At 38.4% G+C, this 18,134-nt stretch overlaps 1 protein-coding gene and 1 non-coding gene across 5 annotated transcripts in view; one reads left to right on the top strand and one right to left on the bottom strand.

The window, feature by feature from the left end:
• Positions 1-18,134, top strand: part of MAGI2 (membrane associated guanylate kinase, WW and PDZ domain containing 2) — a 1,467,283-nt gene that overhangs the window by 413,472 nt on the left and 1,035,677 nt on the right. The gene's annotated exons all lie outside the window — the stretch shown is intronic.
• LOC117073808 lies at positions 5,192-5,297 on the bottom strand. The gene has a single exon (XR_004433374.1). It is a non-coding gene; the product is annotated as a U6 spliceosomal RNA (small nuclear RNA).

Raw genomic sequence — 18,134 nt, 5'->3', positions numbered from 1 at the left:
ACCTCCAGAGCAGCAACACACGCTCGCCACACCTCTCCCCCATGGCCCCCCCACCACACATGCTTTTTTTTGTGGGAATACACTGATTCAAAAATAGTCATGTTTTTGGAAAGTAGATATTCCAAAATAAATACTTTATAGAAAGGATTTCATGCTTTTCAATTTATTATATGTCAAAAGACATCTGTAGAGGTGATTATTTCTCTCGTAATAAACCTAGTGGGAGCAATTGCAGAACTTTAAATATCTAAGTGGTAATCATTAAGGTTTACATGTAGGATATCAGTCAAATTGCCAGTTTGCTCTAGACAGCAACTCAAAGCCCTAATTCCTTATTAAGAAATTCATCTTTCTTGAAGTTAATACAAAAGTAGAGAGCAGTAAAATCTGGGAAAGCTGCCAGTTGTTATTGCCATATTATTATCCTTTGTATTTCAAAGTACTACTGAAGCAGATTTCTACCCTGATGAAGGACAAGGGTGAGTGGTTTCGTCTTATGTGCTTATGGTCAGTATTGGATTGTCCACATTTGCCTGCTGCCATTTTGGTCACACTGTAACTAATTGACAAGTGAGGCAGCTGGGAGTGAAGATTTAGTTATAATCCCCTGGAGAAAGTTCTTTGAGTATCTTTTATAACTTCATATATAATTCTGCTCTTTCACAAAGATTGTGTATTCACCTTCTTGTAATGAGTCTATACTCTGAGCCTTTGAAAAAAACAACAGGAAATACAAATCACATGGGTTTCAAAATAGGAGCAGTGGCAAAAGGGCTGATTGAACTTGGGAAAGAAATGGCAAAAGCCTATTTGGCATTTTAGCAACTGGAAAGTTATTTTGGTAAATATTGGAGTTTGTACACCCACCCACAACCTGGATACCAGGTAGGGTATTACATTGAAATGTAATTTAATTTTGAAGATCATTGCATTACATTTGACAGGTCAAATTTTGTCAAACATAACAATATTTGTATTAAGCGGGAAAAAACAAGGAAAGGAAAAGCAAAAGGGCAGGAAATGGTAAAAAGCAAACATTCATGAAATTTCCTCAGGCTTCAGGTCCCGTGACAGCTCCATGCATTAAAAGATTACTCTTTTGGAAAACTCAGTGGCATTATGATAGCAAACCCAACAATTTCTATTTAGGGTAGATGGAAGAATATAAAGCTAACAAGGAACTAGGCTAGTGTGTCTCAATGTATTATTTTTTTCTTAAACTTTTGAAGACTAATATTTTTAAAAAATATACTAAAAATTAATAGTGAATTACTAGAACATTTTAAAAATACAAAATACAAGTTCCTAGTTGTTTTTGTTGGTGTGTTTGTTTTGTTAGTGTATTTAGAACTCAAAGATATAAAATTATTCTGATAAATTGCTACAGATGTTTTTTTACCCTCAAGTTATTTACAGTGTCAACCACTTCACCCACTACCACAGAGAAGACCAAAAGCCCTGCCCTTATTATATTAAGCTATTGGGCCAAGTTATTATGCTTTGTTCATGTAATAACAATGAATCCACTACAATTTTTCTAACCAACTATATATCCTGAACACGCTTAATTTTGGCAATAGAAATTCATTTCCAAGATTCCTAATGGAAATTAATAACAATCCAATGTAGATGTGCAAACATTTGCAGTCTCTAAGTAATCTCCTTTAGAGTGTTGAGTCTTGGTTAAGTTATTCCTTGGTAACTAATTGTCCATAAGGTGTAGATTAAAGTTTACTTACACATCTTACACAGACATAGACATAGAAAACACATATATAAAATGTTTATTCTGAAATATTTTAATGAAAATTATAATACATACTATCAAAGAAAACAAACAAAACCAAAATTGCTATTTGAGTTGTGTTTAAACAAAGATTTCGTTCACATAGGTGACCAAATGGTATAAAACATTTAAGAAACATATAGCTATACATCTTGCTTGGATCAAGTTAAGCTTTATTTTAAAGCACATTTGCCTAGAGTCCATCACCTTCTGAAATTTCCAGTATAGATAATACATGGAGGAGTTCTACATCCAGGATTTTTGTTTCACTAGCACAGAAACAAAGGAGACCTGGGAAGAAGCAAAAGAGAGTTCCATAGATAGAATGGATCCAAGAGCATCCCTCCACTAGGTCTTCTAAACCTGGACTGTGGTTCAAAGATCTCCTGGCTTGGCCGGGCGCGGTGGCTCAAGCCTGTAATCCCAGCACTTTGGGAGGCCGAGATGGGCGGATCATGAGGTCAGGAGTACGAGACCATCCTGGCTAACACGGTGAAACCCCGTCTCCACTAAAAAATACAAAAAATTAGCCGGGCATGGTGGCGGGTGCCTGTAGTCCCAGCTACTCGGGAGGCTGAAGCAGGAGAATGCCGTGAACCCGGGAGGCAGAGCTTGCGGTGAACTGAGATCCAGCCACTGCACTCCAGCCTGGGCGACAGAGCGAGACTCCGTCTCAAAAAAAAAATCTCCTGGCTTTCAGCATTTTTGATGAAACCATTTTTTGACAACTCATGTACTTATCGATTAATTTATATCTTCTAGTACAACCATTCCTCATCACAGGAAAATAATTTGTCACAGTAAATGAATAGCTCCACCAAGCTGTAGCCTGTCCTTCTCAAAAGATCTTTAAAAGACCTCTGGAAATGTTAAAGTGATTTCAGATTTTAGAAAAGTTTAAAAGTTACTTTTTGTCTGGATACATCTAATAAAAACTGACTGATGAAATTCCTACATTCTTGTCCATATGTTTACTACTTTGAGTGTTAAATATTTTGTTTAGAAACTCTTTCCTTTTACTAATGTCCTTTGCTGCAGGCTGAATTTTAATAATAGATTCCCTGAAAGCTACTAATGGAGTGCTTCAGATTTTTACATATTTTTAAAAATTAACATTTGATAATAAGTTGATGGTTAAAAAGTAAATCTAAACCTAGACTTGATGTTCCACTCTAATAGTGGGTAATATGCCCTGCAGTCTTCTTCTTCTTTTTTTTTCCTGAGACAGAGTCTTGCTCTGTCACCCAGGCTGGAGTGCAATGGCGCAATCTCGGCTCTCTGCAACCTCCACCTCCTAAGTTCAAGTGAGTCTCCTGCCTCAGCCTCCCAAGCAGCTGGAATTACAGGCACCCACCACTACACCCAGCTCATTTTTTGTATTTTTAGTAGAGATGGGGTTTCACCATGTTGGTAAGGCTGGTCTCAAACTCCTGACCTCAGATGATCTACCCGCCTTGGCCTTCCAAAGTGCTGAGATTACATGTGTGAACCACCATGCCTGGCCCCTGCAGTCTTATATTGATCGAAACCAAAATAATGACAGGGAGTATTTGTTTAGCAAATACTACTTTGAAGCATAAAACTTACATATTAAAATTAATTGCATTTGCCATCCATTTTTCCTCATCATGAATTACTAGGCAAAAGCTTTCATTTTTACTTAATATAATGAAACATAGCTCAACTGAAAGCTAAAATTATATATTAAAGTTGGTGCCATTATGTTATGGTACAATCTTGTAATATAATATGTTTGCAGAATAGTTTGTGTTCTCTATAGTTTCATACCTGGTGTGAATATACTGAAAATAGTAAGGATTATTTTTATATTCTTATTTTCTATTTGATGATTGTATAAGATGGTTATTTGGATGATAAATCTAAATCAATTATTATATAACATTTAAAGCAGAAATAAAACTCAGTAAAGTCATAAATCATCATATACTTAAACTTTTTAAATAAAACAAATGTGCTTTGATTATGGACAATTTTTGATTACTAATAAGAGAAACTAAATACACATTTTACATCAGGAAGCCACATTCAGTAAATACTTTTGTTTATAAAGACACCTTTAATCAATACATAAAATTATCTCAAAATATCAACAATTAGTCATTGTTGCAGAACTCTAAAGAGTTGGCATAATTTAGAATACTTGCTAATTGCTCTTTATAGTTGTCCAGATTGAGCTCTCAATATAAATATCATGAAGCTTATTAAGCATTTAATATAGAAAAATTCGGTATTTTGAGATATAACGTGATATTATTACTGTTATGCTGTTACTGTTCTGTATATGAGAGGTTTATAGCCTCTCCAAAAATGCTTTGTATTTCATCCATTTCATTTGTCATTGAGCAAATACCTATGGAATAACTACTAAGTGTCAGGCTCATCTTTCTTATAAAATTTTCATTGTAGGGGATAATGGCAATAAACAAGTAAATACATAAGTTTAGATAGTGGTAAGTGTCATGTAAACAAGTAGAGTATGAGAATGGTGAATGATGAGAATGGAGTTGTGGGAGATAGGGTGAGGAGTAATATTTGAGCAGAGATACGAAGCACGTAAAACCAGCAAAGGGAAAGTAATTGTAAACATGATAACAAGAGTGAGGGATGAATTTGTAGCGGCTTCTTGGTAGATTTGTATCATGCTCATGAAGAACATGATTGCTATATCTAACTCTTAGCATGCTGATAAGGTGCTAGTTGTTCAGATGTATAAAATGTAGAAGAATGGTAGTGATTTATTGAGATTCTGTTTCTGAGAGCCGCTTGTGAAAGTAATCAGTGATAAGTTCCATATCATTCCAAGCTTTTGCAATTTAATCATGGACTTGTGCCAACAATATTTGCATACAAATTGTCCTTCAGTGTTGTATATAAATAATCCAAGTCATATGAACTGAAAAGCATGATACTAAAATGAAGTTTTGGGAACTCTATTCCAAAGAAGAATCCTGAGATTTCTGTTCTAATTTTCACAGTACCTCCTGATTTTAAGTGGAAGATAAAATCAATAATTTGAGAAGGATATGCCATGATAATGCCATTCCCATTAATATGGTAGATTCTCTCTTCTGTTACCTTCTTTTGTATTCATCCACCCAATGTCTGCTTAAACACCTGCTATGTGCATGCATTTAGCATGTTTGCATCTGCTTTCTTATTTTCAGTCCCAAATTCACTATGTGTTAAAACCAAGGAACAAACAAAAACAAACAAACAAATAAACAAAAACAGAGAACTATGTCCCTGTGGCCTGTCAGGTTGCCACACCCTTAAAAACAAAGTGAAACAAAATACCTCCTTGTCTCAACATCTAATCTGTGTCAATGTTACCATCATTTTCTCAATCACCCTGCTATAAATCTTGGCAAAATTGTTTGCTTGTTTAATTTAAAGGAATGCTTCATGAATTTGTGAGTCATCGTTGTGCAGGGGCCATGCTCATCTTCGCTGTATCATTCCAGTTTTCTATGTGTGCTGCCTATGTGAACACAGAAATCTTGGCAAAATTGTTTTTGCCTCACCATATCCAAATCTATTTCAGTCACCGACTCCTGGATACCATGTTTTACTTCCTCGAACATTAAACTCAGCCTTTTGCGTATAAGGTTAGAACCTACACTTGAAATAGGAGTTCAAGGTCTATCGTTGGGCCCAGTACCCATGGAGGATGTGACATATTCCTCAGTGGGGGTGGCTTTGAATGAGGAGTTTAATGTGCCACTTGCAAAATAAACTAGGTAATAATAATATTTTGGGGATATGCCCTTTTCTGTGCCCATCCTTCTTCCCTCTCTAGTTGAGAATTTCTAGCACAGCTAAGAAATTGCTTGGCACAAAAACAAGAGACCAGAGTAAACATTACATCTCTGTTGTGTGAGTTTAGGCATCATGTGTGTATCTATGTATATGCACGTGTGTGTGTGTCTATAAATATAGAAAGAGAGAGAGAGCGAGAGAGAGAGAGAGAAAGATGGAGTCTCACTTTGTCACCAGGCTGGAGTGCAGTAGAGCGATTTTGGTTCACTGCAGCCTCCGCCTCCCGAATTCAAGCGATTCTCCTGCTCTGCCTGCCGAGTGGCTGGAACTCACCACACTCAGCTAACTTTTGTATTTTTAGTAGAGATGAAGTTACCACGTTGGCCAGGATGATCTTGATCTCTTGACCTTGTGATCCACTCGCCTTGGCCTCCCAAAGATATATTATTTAGTGTAATATTTTTCTTATTGTCCTCTCTGCCTTGCCACCAAGGCAATAAAAATTCATTTATAATGAAGTTTGTAGCCTCCAATATTTTTCTTGATTTTGAAAATTATTCTTGGGTAGTCACATGATTTTTAAAAAAATTATTCTGTATTGACAATTTATAATTCTATACATTTATAGATTACAAAATGATGCTATGATTTATTAATACAAGATGGAATAATTAAATCAAGCTAATTATCATATCCATCATCTCAAATACTTACTTTTTGGTTGAGAACATTTGAAATTTACTCTCTTAGCAATTTGGAAATGTACAATACACTGTTGTTAACTACATTCACCATATTGTGCAGTAAATCTAAAAGAAAAAATTCTATTTCACTGAGATTTTGTACTCTTTGATCATCTTTTCATTCCCACACCCCTCTACCCTCTGTAACCACCATTCTACTCTTGGCTTCTATGAGTTCAGTTGTTTTAGATTTCACATACAAGCAAAAACATGTAGCACTTGTCTTTCTGTGCCTAGCTTATTCTACTTAACGTAATGTTCTCCAGTCCCATCCATGTTGCTGCAGATGACAGGAGTTCCCTCTTTCTAAAGGCTGGGTAGTATTCGATTATATATATATAATATTATATTTTATATATTATATATAAAATATATGTTATATATTTTTATTTATGTATATAAAATATGTAATATTATATATAATATATTATACATTAAATATATTATAAATATATATTAAATATATAATTTTTATATATATATATTTTCTTCATCCATTCACCTGTTGATGAACACTTAGGTTGATTCCATGAATTGGCTATTGTGAATGGTGCTTCAATGAACAGAGGAGTATAGATGGCTCTTTGACAATCTCATCTCAAATCTTTGAGTAATACCCAGACATGAGGTTGCTAGATCATATGGTAATTCTATTTTTTTAGAAACTCCATACAGTTTTTCATAACAGCTGTACTAATTTACATTTCTGCCAGCAATGTACAAAGATTCCCTTTACACCACATCCCCACCAACACTTATCTTTCGTCTTTTTGATAATAGCCATCCTGACAGATGTGAAGTGATACATCATTATTGTTTTAATTTGCATTTCTGTAATGATTAGTGAATTGAGCATTTTTTAAATATGTCTTTTGGCCATTTGTCTTCTTTTGAGAAATGTCTATTCAGCTTTCCTGCCTATTTTTTTTCTTTTTTCTTTTTTTTCGGAGACAGTCTTGCTCTCTCTCCCAGGCTGGATTGACGATCTTGGCTCACTGCAACCTCCGCCTCCGGGGGCTCAAGTGATTCTCATGCCTCAGCCCCCGAATAGCTGGGACTACAGGCGTGCACCACCACACCACGCTAATTTTTTGTATTTTTAGTAGAGATGGGATTTCGTCATGTTGGTCAGGCTGCTCTCGAACTGCTGAGTTCAGGCAATCCTCTCACCTCAGCCTCCCAAAGTTCTGGATTACAGGCATGAGCCACCACACCAGGCTTCTTGCCCATTTTTTAATTGAGCTGTTATCTTGCTATTGAGTTGTTTGAGTTCCCTATAAATTTTGCGTAGTAACCCCTTATCAGATATATGGCTTGCAAATATTTTCCCCCAATCCATGTGTTGTATGTCCACATTCTTGCTTCCACGTGACATTTTTTATAAAAAGTTATTGTTCTTAAGTACAAATCATAATATTTCAGTAAAAGTGAAAGTTACATCAAAGACATATTTTCAGTAGGCTTTCCTTGCAAATAATTGAATGGATGAGCCAAAGTTGTTTAAGACTGCATCCTCCAAATATCCTTTAATAGGTTTAAAAATTACGGACAACTTTGCATGTAATCAGGGAATGGGGGCAATAGAGAATATATTTGATTAATTCTGTATTCTTTATTTTTCCCCATATTTGGCTCAGTCTTCCTTGCATTTCTAGAGGCAATGTAGCCTCAGATGTCTAAAAGTGAATTTTTAGGAAATATTAACTGATAGACTTCAGGTATGGATAAGTGAATGCACTAATCTATAGCAGTATGCCTGGTAAGTGTATAAGTAGTCCCTAAAACACTAACTGGAAGATGCTATTTTATAATTCAGTAAAAGTCAATTGTAATATTATTCACTGTCATAGTCCTTAACTACTACTTCCTGCTTGACTCATATACTTCTCTCATAACCACTTGGCAACAGGAATAAATAGCTTTCTTTTCCAGTTTATAATACTTGTAGGTCTTTCCACCATTTTCTTTTCCACTGAAATCTCTGACATTGGTATAGGTTCAGTCTCTCCAACTTGATTTCTGCTTTTCATTTTTCTATGTCAGATCAGGACCTTGTCTTTCAGTGGTGAGAGTGATAACAACCTAGGACAAGACTGATAAAGAAATCTTCCCATATCCTTCCTCTACCAACGTTCTAATTCTTTTTACATAAACATACCCAATGGCTATTGTATTCCTCCTTATTGCCCATCCCCATCTGCTTCACTAACAAATATGTACCCATGCATGCATGCACACAAATACACATTCTATTCCTTTTTTAAAAACTTATTTTAGGTTCAGGGGTACATGTGGGGGCTTGCTGTATAGGTAAATTGCATGTCACGGGACTTTGGTTTACAAATTATTTCATCACCCAGGTAATAAGCATAGCACCCAATAAGTAGTTTTAGATCTTCACCCTTCTCCCAACCTCTACCCTCAAATAGGCCCCAGTGTGTGTTGTTCCCTTCTTTGTGTCCATATAATCAATGTTTAGCCTCCACTTATACATGGGAAAATGCAGTATTTGGTTTTCTGTTCCTGTGTTAGTTTATTTAGGATAATGGCCTCCCACTCTATCCATGTTGCTGCAAAGGATATGATCTCATTTTTTATGGCTGCATAGTATTCCATGGTATATAGGTATCACATTTTCTTTATCCAGTCTACCATTGATGGGTATTTAGGTTGATTCCATGTCTTTGCTATTGTGAATAGTGCTGTGATGAACATATGCATGTGTGTCTCTTTATGGTAGAATGGTTTATATTTCTTTGGGTATATACCGAATAATGGGATTGCTGAGTCAAATAGTAGATCTATTTTAGGTTCTTTGAAAAATCACCAAATGGCCCTTCACAATAGTTTAACTAGTTTACATTCCCACCAGCAATGCGTAAGTGTTCCCTTTTCTCCACAACCTCTTCAGCATGTTATTTTTTTAACTTTTTAAGAAGAGCCATTCTGACTAGTGTGAGATAGTATCTCATTGTGGTTCGATTTGCATTTCTGTAATCATTAGTGATATTGAGCTTTCTTTTCATGTTCTTGTTGTCCACATATATGTCTTCTTTTGAAAACTGTTTGTTCATGTCCTTTGCCCACTCTTTAGTGGGTTTGTTGTTTTTATGCTTGTAAATTTGTTTGGGCTACTTACAGATTCTGGATATTAGACTTTTGTTGGTTGTATAGTTTACAAATATTTTCTCCCATTCTTTAGGTTGTGTCTTTACTCTGTTGATAGTTTTTTGTTTTGTTTTGTTTTGTTTTGTTTTGCTATGCAGAAACTCTTTGGTTTAATTAGGTCCTATTTGTCAATTCTTGTTTTTGTTGCAATTGCTATTGGTGGCTTTGTCTTGAAGTCTTTGCTGGGTTCTATGTCTAGAATAGTATTTCCTAGGTTATCATTCAGGGTTTTTATAGTTTTGATTTTACACCTATGTGTTTAATCCATCTTGAGTTAATTTTTGTAGATGATGTAAGGAAGGGGTCCGGTATCAAACTTCTTCATAGGGCAAAACAGTTAACCCAGCACCACTTATTGAAAAGGGATACTTTCCCCATTGCTTGTTTTTGTGGATATTCTCAAAGATCCGATGATTATAGGTGTGGGGAATTATTCGTAGTCTCTCTTTTCTGTTCCATTGGTCTCTATGTCTGTTTTTGTATCACTACCATGCTGTTTTGGTTAATGTAACCTTGTAGTATAGTCTGAAATCGGGAAATGTGATGCCTCCAGCTTTGTTCTTTTGCTTACAATTGCCTTGGCTATTGGAGATCCTTTTTGGTTCCATATGAATTTAAATTTTTTTTTCTAATTCTGTGAAGAATGTCATTGATAATTTGATAGGAATATTATTAGGGATGTAAATTGCTTTGGGCAGTATGACCATTTTTGCAATATTGATTCTTCCTGTCCATGAGCATGGAATATTTTTCTATTTGTTTGTATCATCTCTGATTTATTTGAGCAGTGCTTTGTAATTCTCATTGAAGAAGTATTTCACCACTTTGGTTAACTGTATTCCTAGGTATTTTATTCTTTTTGTTGCTATTGTGAATGGAACTGAAGTCTCAATTTGGCTCTCAGCTTGGATGTTGTTGGTGTATAGGAATGCTACTGATTTTTGTACATTGATTATATATCCGGAAGCTTTGTTGAAATTGTGTATCGGATCAAAGAGCATTTGAGCACATACTTTGAGGGTTTTGAGGTATAGAATCACATCATCAACAAACAAGGATAGTTTGGTTTCCTCTCTTTCTATTTGAATGTCTTTTATTTCTTTCTCTTACCAGTTTTCTCTGGCTAGGACTTTTGGCACTATGCTGAATAGGAGTGGTGAGAGAGGATATCCTTTTCTTCTTCCAGTTTTCAAGGGGAATTCTTCCAGCTTTTGCCCATTCAGTATGATGTTGGCTGTGAGTTTTTCATAGATGGCTTTTATTGTTTTGAAGTATGTTCCTACAATGCCTAGTTTGTAGAGAGTTATTAAATGAAGGGATGTTATTAAAAGGGATTTAATGCCTTTTCTGTATTTATTGAGATAATCATGTTGTTTTTTGTCTTTAGTTCTGTTTATGTGATGAATTACACTTACTGATGTGTATATTTTGAACAAAACTTGCATCCTAGGGATGAAGCCTACTTGATCATGGTGGATTGGCTTTTTGATGTACTGCTGGATTTGGTTTGTTAGTGTTTTGTTGAGGAATTTTGCATCTCTGTTCATAAATGATATTAGCCTGAAGATTTATTTTTTTGTTGTGTCTCTGCTAAGTTTTTGTGTCAGAATGATGCTGCCCTAATGGAATGAGTTAGGGAGGAATGTTTTCTCCTCTTTTTTTAGAATAGTACCAGCTCTTCTTTAAACATCTGGTAGAATTTGCTGGTGAACCTGTCTGGTCCTGAGCTTGTTCTGTTACACAGGCTTTTTTTTTTTTTTATGACTGATTCCATTTCAGAATTTGTTATTGGTCTATTCAGGTATTCAATCTCTTCCTGGTTAAATATTGGGATGGTATATATTTTCAGAAATTTATTAACATTTTCTAGGTTTCTAGTTTGTTTGCATAGAGGTGTTTCTTTAAGGGGTTTGTATTTCTGTGCGGTCAGTGGTAATGTCCCCTTTGTCATTTCTGAATGTGGTTTTTTTTTTTGGATCTTGTGTATTTTTAAACTTACTAGTCTAGCTAGCAGTCTATTTGTTTTATTAATTATTTCAAAGAAGGTTTGTGTTTTGTAGGGTTTTTGTGTCTCAACTGCCTTCATTTCAGTTCTGATTTTGGTTATTTCTTGTCTCCTGCTAGCTTTGGATTTCATTTCCTCTTATTTCTCTAGTTCCTCTAGATATGATGTTGGGTGGTTAATTTCAAATCTTTCTAACTATTTTGTGTGGGTGTTTAGCACTTTAAACTCGCCTCTTATCACCGTTTTGGATGTATCTCAGAGATTCTGGTATGTGGTATCCTTTTTTCTCATTAGTTACAAATAATTTCTTGATTTCTGACTTAATTTTATTATTTACTCAGAAGTCATTCAGGAGCAAGTTGTTTAATGTCCATTTAATTGTATTATTTCAAGTGATTTTCTTAGCATTAATTTCTATTTTTACTGCATTTTGGTCAGTATTCATTCATTTTCATGCTACTATGAAGAAATAAAAGAGACTGGGTAATTTATAAAGAAAAGAGGTTTATTTGACTCGAAGTTCCACATGGCTGCAGAGGCCTCAGGAAACTTATAATCATGGTGGAGGGCACCTCTTCACAGGGTGGCAGGATAGAGAATGATTGCTGAGCAAATGGGGGAACCCCTTATAAAACCATCAGATCTTGAGAGAATTCACTCACTATCACAAAAACAGTGTAGGGGAAACTGCTCCCATGATTCAATTATCTCCACCTGGTCCCACCCTTGACATATGGGGATTGTTACAATTCAAGATAAGATTTGGGTGGGGACACAGAGGCAGTCATATCATTCCATCCCTGGCCCCTCCCAAATCTCATGTATTCACATTTCAAAACACAATTATGCCCTTCCAACAGTCTCCCAAAGTCTTAACTCATTCCAGCATTAACCCAAAAGTTCAAGTCCAAAGTTTCATTTGAAGCAAGACAAGTCCCTTTCACCTACAAGCCTGTAAAAGCAAAAGCAAGTTAGTTACTTCCCAGATACAATGGGGATATAGTCATTGGGTAAATATACCCATTTCAAATAGGATAAATTGGCCTAAACAAAGGAGTTAGTGGCCCCATGCAAGTTCGAAATCCAATAGGGCAGTCATTAAACCTTAAAGTATAAAATAATCTCCTTCAACTCCATGTCTCACATGCTGCCCTAATGGAATGCCCTAATGGAATGCTTTCACAGGCTGGTGTTGAATGGCTTTTACAGACACATGGTGAAATCTGTGTGGATCAACCTTTCTAGGGTCTGAAGGATGGTGGCCCTCTTTTCATAGCTCCACTAGGCAGTGCCCCATTGGAGACTCTGTGTGGGGGCTCCAACCCCATATTTCCCTTCTGCACTGCCCCAGCAGAGGTTCTCCATGAAGGCTCCACCCATGCAGCAGACTTCTGCCTGGACATCCAGGTGTTTCCATACATCTCCTGAAATCTAAGTAGAGGTTCTCCAACCTCAGTTCTTGACTTCTGTGCACCTGCAGGCCTGACACCACCTGTATGCTGACAAGGCTTGGAGAACTTGGAAATCAAGGCTGCACCCTGTGAAGCAACGGCCCAAACTGTGCCTTTGCTTCTTTCAGCCACAGCTGGAGTTGAAGCAGCTGGCATGTAGGGCACCATGTCCCAAGACTGCACAAAGCAGCAAGATCTTGGGACCAGCCAATGAAACCATTTTCCCTCCTAGGCCTCTGAGCCTGTGATGGAAGGAGCTGCTGTGAAGACCTCTGGCATGCCCTGGAGACATTTTCCCCATTGTCTTGGTGATTAACATTTGGCTCCTCATTACTTAAGCCAATTTCTGCAGCTGGCTTGAATTTCTCCTCAGACAATGGGTTTTTCTTTTCTATCACTTTGTGGGGCTGCAAATGTTCTAAACTTTTATGTTCTGCTTCCATTTTAAACATAACTTTCAGTTCCAAAACATATTTTTGTGAATACATAAAACTGAATGCTTTTAAAAGCACCAAAGTCACATGTTGAATGCTTTGCTGCTTAGAAATTTCTTTCACCAGATACCCTAAATCATCTATCTCAAGTTCAAAGTTCCACACATCTCTAAGGCAGGAACAAAATGCCTCCAATCTCCTTGCCAGAGCATAGCAAAAATCACCTTTATTCCTGTTCCCAACAAGTTCCTCCTCTCCATCTGAGACTACCTCAGCCTGAACTTCATTATCCATATGACTATCAGTATTTTGGTCAAAGTCATTCAACAAGTCTTTAGAAAGTTACAAACTTTCCCACATCTTTATGTCTTCTTCTGAGCTCTCCAAACTGTTCCAACCTTTGCCTGTTACCCAGTTCCAAAGTTGTTTCCAAATTTTTGGGCATCTTTACAGCAGTACCCCACTCCTGGTACCAATTTTACTACATTAGTCTGTTCTCATGCTGCTATAAAGAAATACCCAATACTAGGTCTGGCTCTGTGGCTCATGCCTGTAATCCCAGCACTTTGGGAGGACAAGGTAGGTGGATCAACTGAGGTCAGGAGTTTGAGACAAGCCTGGCCAACATGCTGAAACCCCATTTCTACTAAAAATATAAAAATTAGCTGGGCATAGTAGTACATGCCTATAGTCCCAGCTACTTGGGAGGCTGAGGCAGAAATGGCAGCGAGCTGAGATCACCACTGCACTCTAGCCTGGGTGACAGAGCAAGACTCCATCTCAAAAAAAAAAAAAAAGAAAAAAAAAAGAAATACCCTAGATTGGGTCATTTATAAAGAAAAGAGGTTTAGTCAACTCACAGTTCCACGTGGCTGGGGAGACCTCAGGAAACTTACAATCATGGTGGAAGGCACCTCTTCACAGGGCAGCAGGATAGAGAATGAGTGCTGAACAAATGGGGAAACCTCTTGTAAAACCATTAGATTTCATGAGAGTTCACTCAGTATCACAAGAACAGCATGGGGGAAACTGCACCCATGATTCAGTTATCTCCACCCACGTGGGGATTGACACATGGGGATTGTTACAATTCAAGGTGAGATTTCAGTGGGGACACAAAGCCAAACCATATCATGGTCTAAAAGTGTGGTATAATTTTGGGTTTTTTGCATTTGCTGAGTGTTGTTTTATGCCCAACTGTTTGGTCATCTTTAAAGTATGTGTCATGTGCAGATGAGAAGAATGTACGTTCTGTTGTTTTGGGGTGGAGAGTTCTGTAGCTGTCTATTAGGTCCATTTCTTCAAGTTTTCAGTTAAGGTCCTGAATATCTTTGTTAGCTTTATGCCTCAATGATCTGTCTAATATGCTCAGTGGAGTGTTAAAGTCTTTCATTATTATTTTGTGGTTATCTATGTCTCTTTGTAGGTCTCTAAAAACTTGCTTTATATATCCGGCTGTTCCTGTGCTGTGTGTGTATATACTTCGGATAGTTAGGTCTTCTTTTGAATTGAGCCCTTTATCTTTATGTAATGCCCTTCTTTGTCTTTTTTATGTGTTAGTTTAAAGTCTGTTTTGTCTGAAATTAGAATAACAACCTCTGCTTTTTTTCTGTTTGCTGTTTGCTTGGTAGATTTTTCTCCATCACTTTTCTTTGAACATATGGCTGCCACGGCATGTGAGATGGGTCTTTTGATGGCAGCATACTGTTGGGTTTTGCTTCCTTATTCAACTTGCCACTCTGTGCCTTTTAACTGGGGCATTTAGCCTACTTACATTCAAGGTTAGTGTTGATATGTGTGGATTTGATCCTGTCATCAGGTTGTTAGCTCATAATTATGCAGAGTTGTTTGTGTGGTTGTTTTATAGTGTCACTAGTCTATGTACTTAAATGTGCTTTTGTAGTGATTGGTAACAGTCAGTCCTTTTCATATCTAGCACTCCCTTCAGGATCTCGTAAGGCAGGTCTGATAGTAATGAATTCCCTCAGCATTTGCTTGTCTGAAAAGGATTTTATTTCTCCTTCACTTAGAAAGCTTAGTTAGACCATATATGAAATTCGTGGTTGAAAATTATTTTTTCACTTTGGGAGGCCGAGGCGGGCGGATCACGAGGTCAGGAGATCGAGACCATCCGGCTAACTGGTGAAACCCCGTCTCTACTAAAAAATACAAAAAACTAGCCGGGCGACGTGGCGGGCGCCTGTAGTCCCAGCTACTCGGGAGGCTGAGGCAGGAGAATGGCGTAAACCCGGGAGACGGAGCTTGCAGTGAGCTGAGATCCGGCCACTGCACTCCAGCCTGGGCGACAGAGCGAGACTCCGTCTCAAAAAAAAAAAAAAAAAAAAAGAAAATTATTTTCTTTAAGAATGCTGAATGCCCCCAATCTCTTTTGCTTGTAGGGTTTCTGATGACAGGACTACTATTAGTCTGATGGGGTTCTCTTTGTAGGTTAGCTGACCCTTCTTTCTAGCTGCCTTTAACATTTTTTCATTATGACCTTGGAGAATCTTGTGTAGTATTTTGCAGGGGTTCTCTAAATTTTCTGAATTTTAATGTTGACCTCTCTAGCAAAGTTGGGTAATTTTCATGGACAATATTCTGAAATATGTTTTCCAAGTTGCTTGATCTCTCACCCTGTCTCTCAGGCATGCCAATGAGTCATGGACTGGGTCTCTTTCCAGAATCCCATCTTTCTCAAAGGTTTTATTTATTCTCCTTGCGGTTTTTTTATTTTTATTTTTCTTTGACTGAGTCATTTTGGAGAGCCGGCCTTCAAGCTGTGAGATTTTTTTTCCTCAGCTTGGTCAATCCTGTTGTTAATACTTGCGATTGCATTATGAAATTCTTCTACCATGTTTTTAAGCTCTATCAGATCAGTTTGTTCATATAATGGCCATTTTGTCTATCAGTTCCTGTATTGTTTTATTGTAAACCTTAGATTACTTGAATTGGGTTTTGACTTTCTCCTGTATGTCAGTAATCTTCATTCCTATCTATATTCTGAATTTTACTTCTATCATTTCAGCCATCTTAGCCTGGTTAGGAACTGTTGCTGGGAAACCAGTGTGGTCATTTGGAGGTAAGAAGCCACTTTGGCCTTTTGAGTTGCCAGAGTTCTTGTGCTGGTTCTTTCTCATCTTTGTGGGCTGATGTTGCTTCAGTCTTCGAAGTTGCTGACCTTTGGATTTTTTTTCTTCTATCCTATTTGATGTCCTTGGGGAGTTGATTATGGCATAAGGTGGGTTCAGTTGACTGGTTTCATTTTTGAAGGATTTTAGGGGGCCAAGGCTCAACTCATAACTCCTGAACTGTGTGCTCTAACTCTAGGGGGCCAGTATGGACCCCAGCTTTATTCTGTAGCCCCTGGATGTTAGGAACCTAACTCACTGGAGGGGCCTGAATTGTTTCCAGACAGCTGGTTAGAACTCTCTGATGGGTGGTTCCAGCCTCAGCGCTTCGTAGGGCAGTGGCAGCAGGATTGGTCCTCATTTGTATATGCCAGCAGCAGCGGCAATGCTGCAGGTTGCATGGCTGAGTATTGATGGGTACAGATGTGCTGGCCTTTGTTCAGACACTTGCAGTGTTGGCAGGGCACCACTGTGTGGAGATGCACGGGGCCTCACCAGTGTCTGTGCATGCATTTGCATGGGCAAAAATGTTAGCACAGGCATGTGGCACTGGCAGGCATGGGACTGTGTGTCCAGTGTTCACGCATTAATGTAGATGGCAGCTGCTGCTGGGGTTGGGGGCAGATCAGTTGGTCTACTTTTGTAGTTTCGCACCAGTCGCAATGTTGGCATAGGGGTGGGGTGCGGGTGGATGTGGAGCTGACAGTCTCCAGTTTCCATGCTAGCCAATGCTCCAACAGCAATGGCAGCACTGTTGGGGGGGGTGTTTGAGAGTTGGGGTTCACTCACACTGGCAGCTGTGTCACAGCATGGTGCACACACATCTGGCAGGAAAGGAAGGCAAGGTCTACCCAAGCTTACATGCCTCAGCAAAGCAATGTGGGGGGATGGTTGTGGACAAGTGCGTGCCAGCAAAGCAACTCAGAGGAGACTGTGGTAACAGAAGGGCATAGGTGGACAGGTGCATGTCTGCAGGGAAACTCTATTGGGGCACTCTACTGGAGTTGACTACTGGTCAAGTACAGTCTGTCAGTGCAGGAGCTATGATGCATGCCACAAGGATGCCACCACAACCTGGGCTTCTGAGGCTGTACTGGAATCAGGCCTAGCTGGGGTCACAGGAGAGACCAGCAGACCAAAGGTGCTCTGGTTGGATTGGCCCAGTGTCGTCAGCAAGACCACCTTGCAATGTTCAGGTCCAACAGTTTTCTTAAGCCTTAAGTTTCCTATGGGTGCAAGGCAGCCCTGGAGGATGGGCATCGCTGGTAGTGCTCCCCTCCAGATGCTCCCACACCAAACCCTCTGGGTTCCACACTCGCTGGAGTTCTGCCCATACTGCTTCTATAAACAACTCTCTCTGTCAGTTCAATTGTCCATGGGGGGTCATGTAGTCTCCTGCTGGCAGAATTCCAGGGACCCCTGGGGAGAATAGTTTGCTCCTTGCCTGCTCAACCCCCGCCCCTTCCCCAGAAGTCATTGGGGGCTAGAAATAACTCCCTGTGCAGGGTTCCCTGCTTCCTGCCCCTTTGACCCAGTGTCTGTGTCTTCCCTCTCTCCATTTTCAATGGATCTTCCCTCTGAGGATCTGCTAGGAGTATACCAGTCTTCCCAATGTCCCCATCTCTCATGGGGATGCTGTACA

Source organism: Trachypithecus francoisi, unplaced genomic scaffold (assembly GCF_009764315.1).
Source record: "Trachypithecus francoisi isolate TF-2019V2 unplaced genomic scaffold, Tfra_2.0 Lachesis_group4, whole genome shotgun sequence".
Lineage (NCBI taxonomy): Eukaryota > Metazoa > Chordata > Mammalia > Primates > Cercopithecidae > Trachypithecus > Trachypithecus francoisi.
This window is presented reverse-complemented; position numbering and strand designations above follow the sequence as displayed.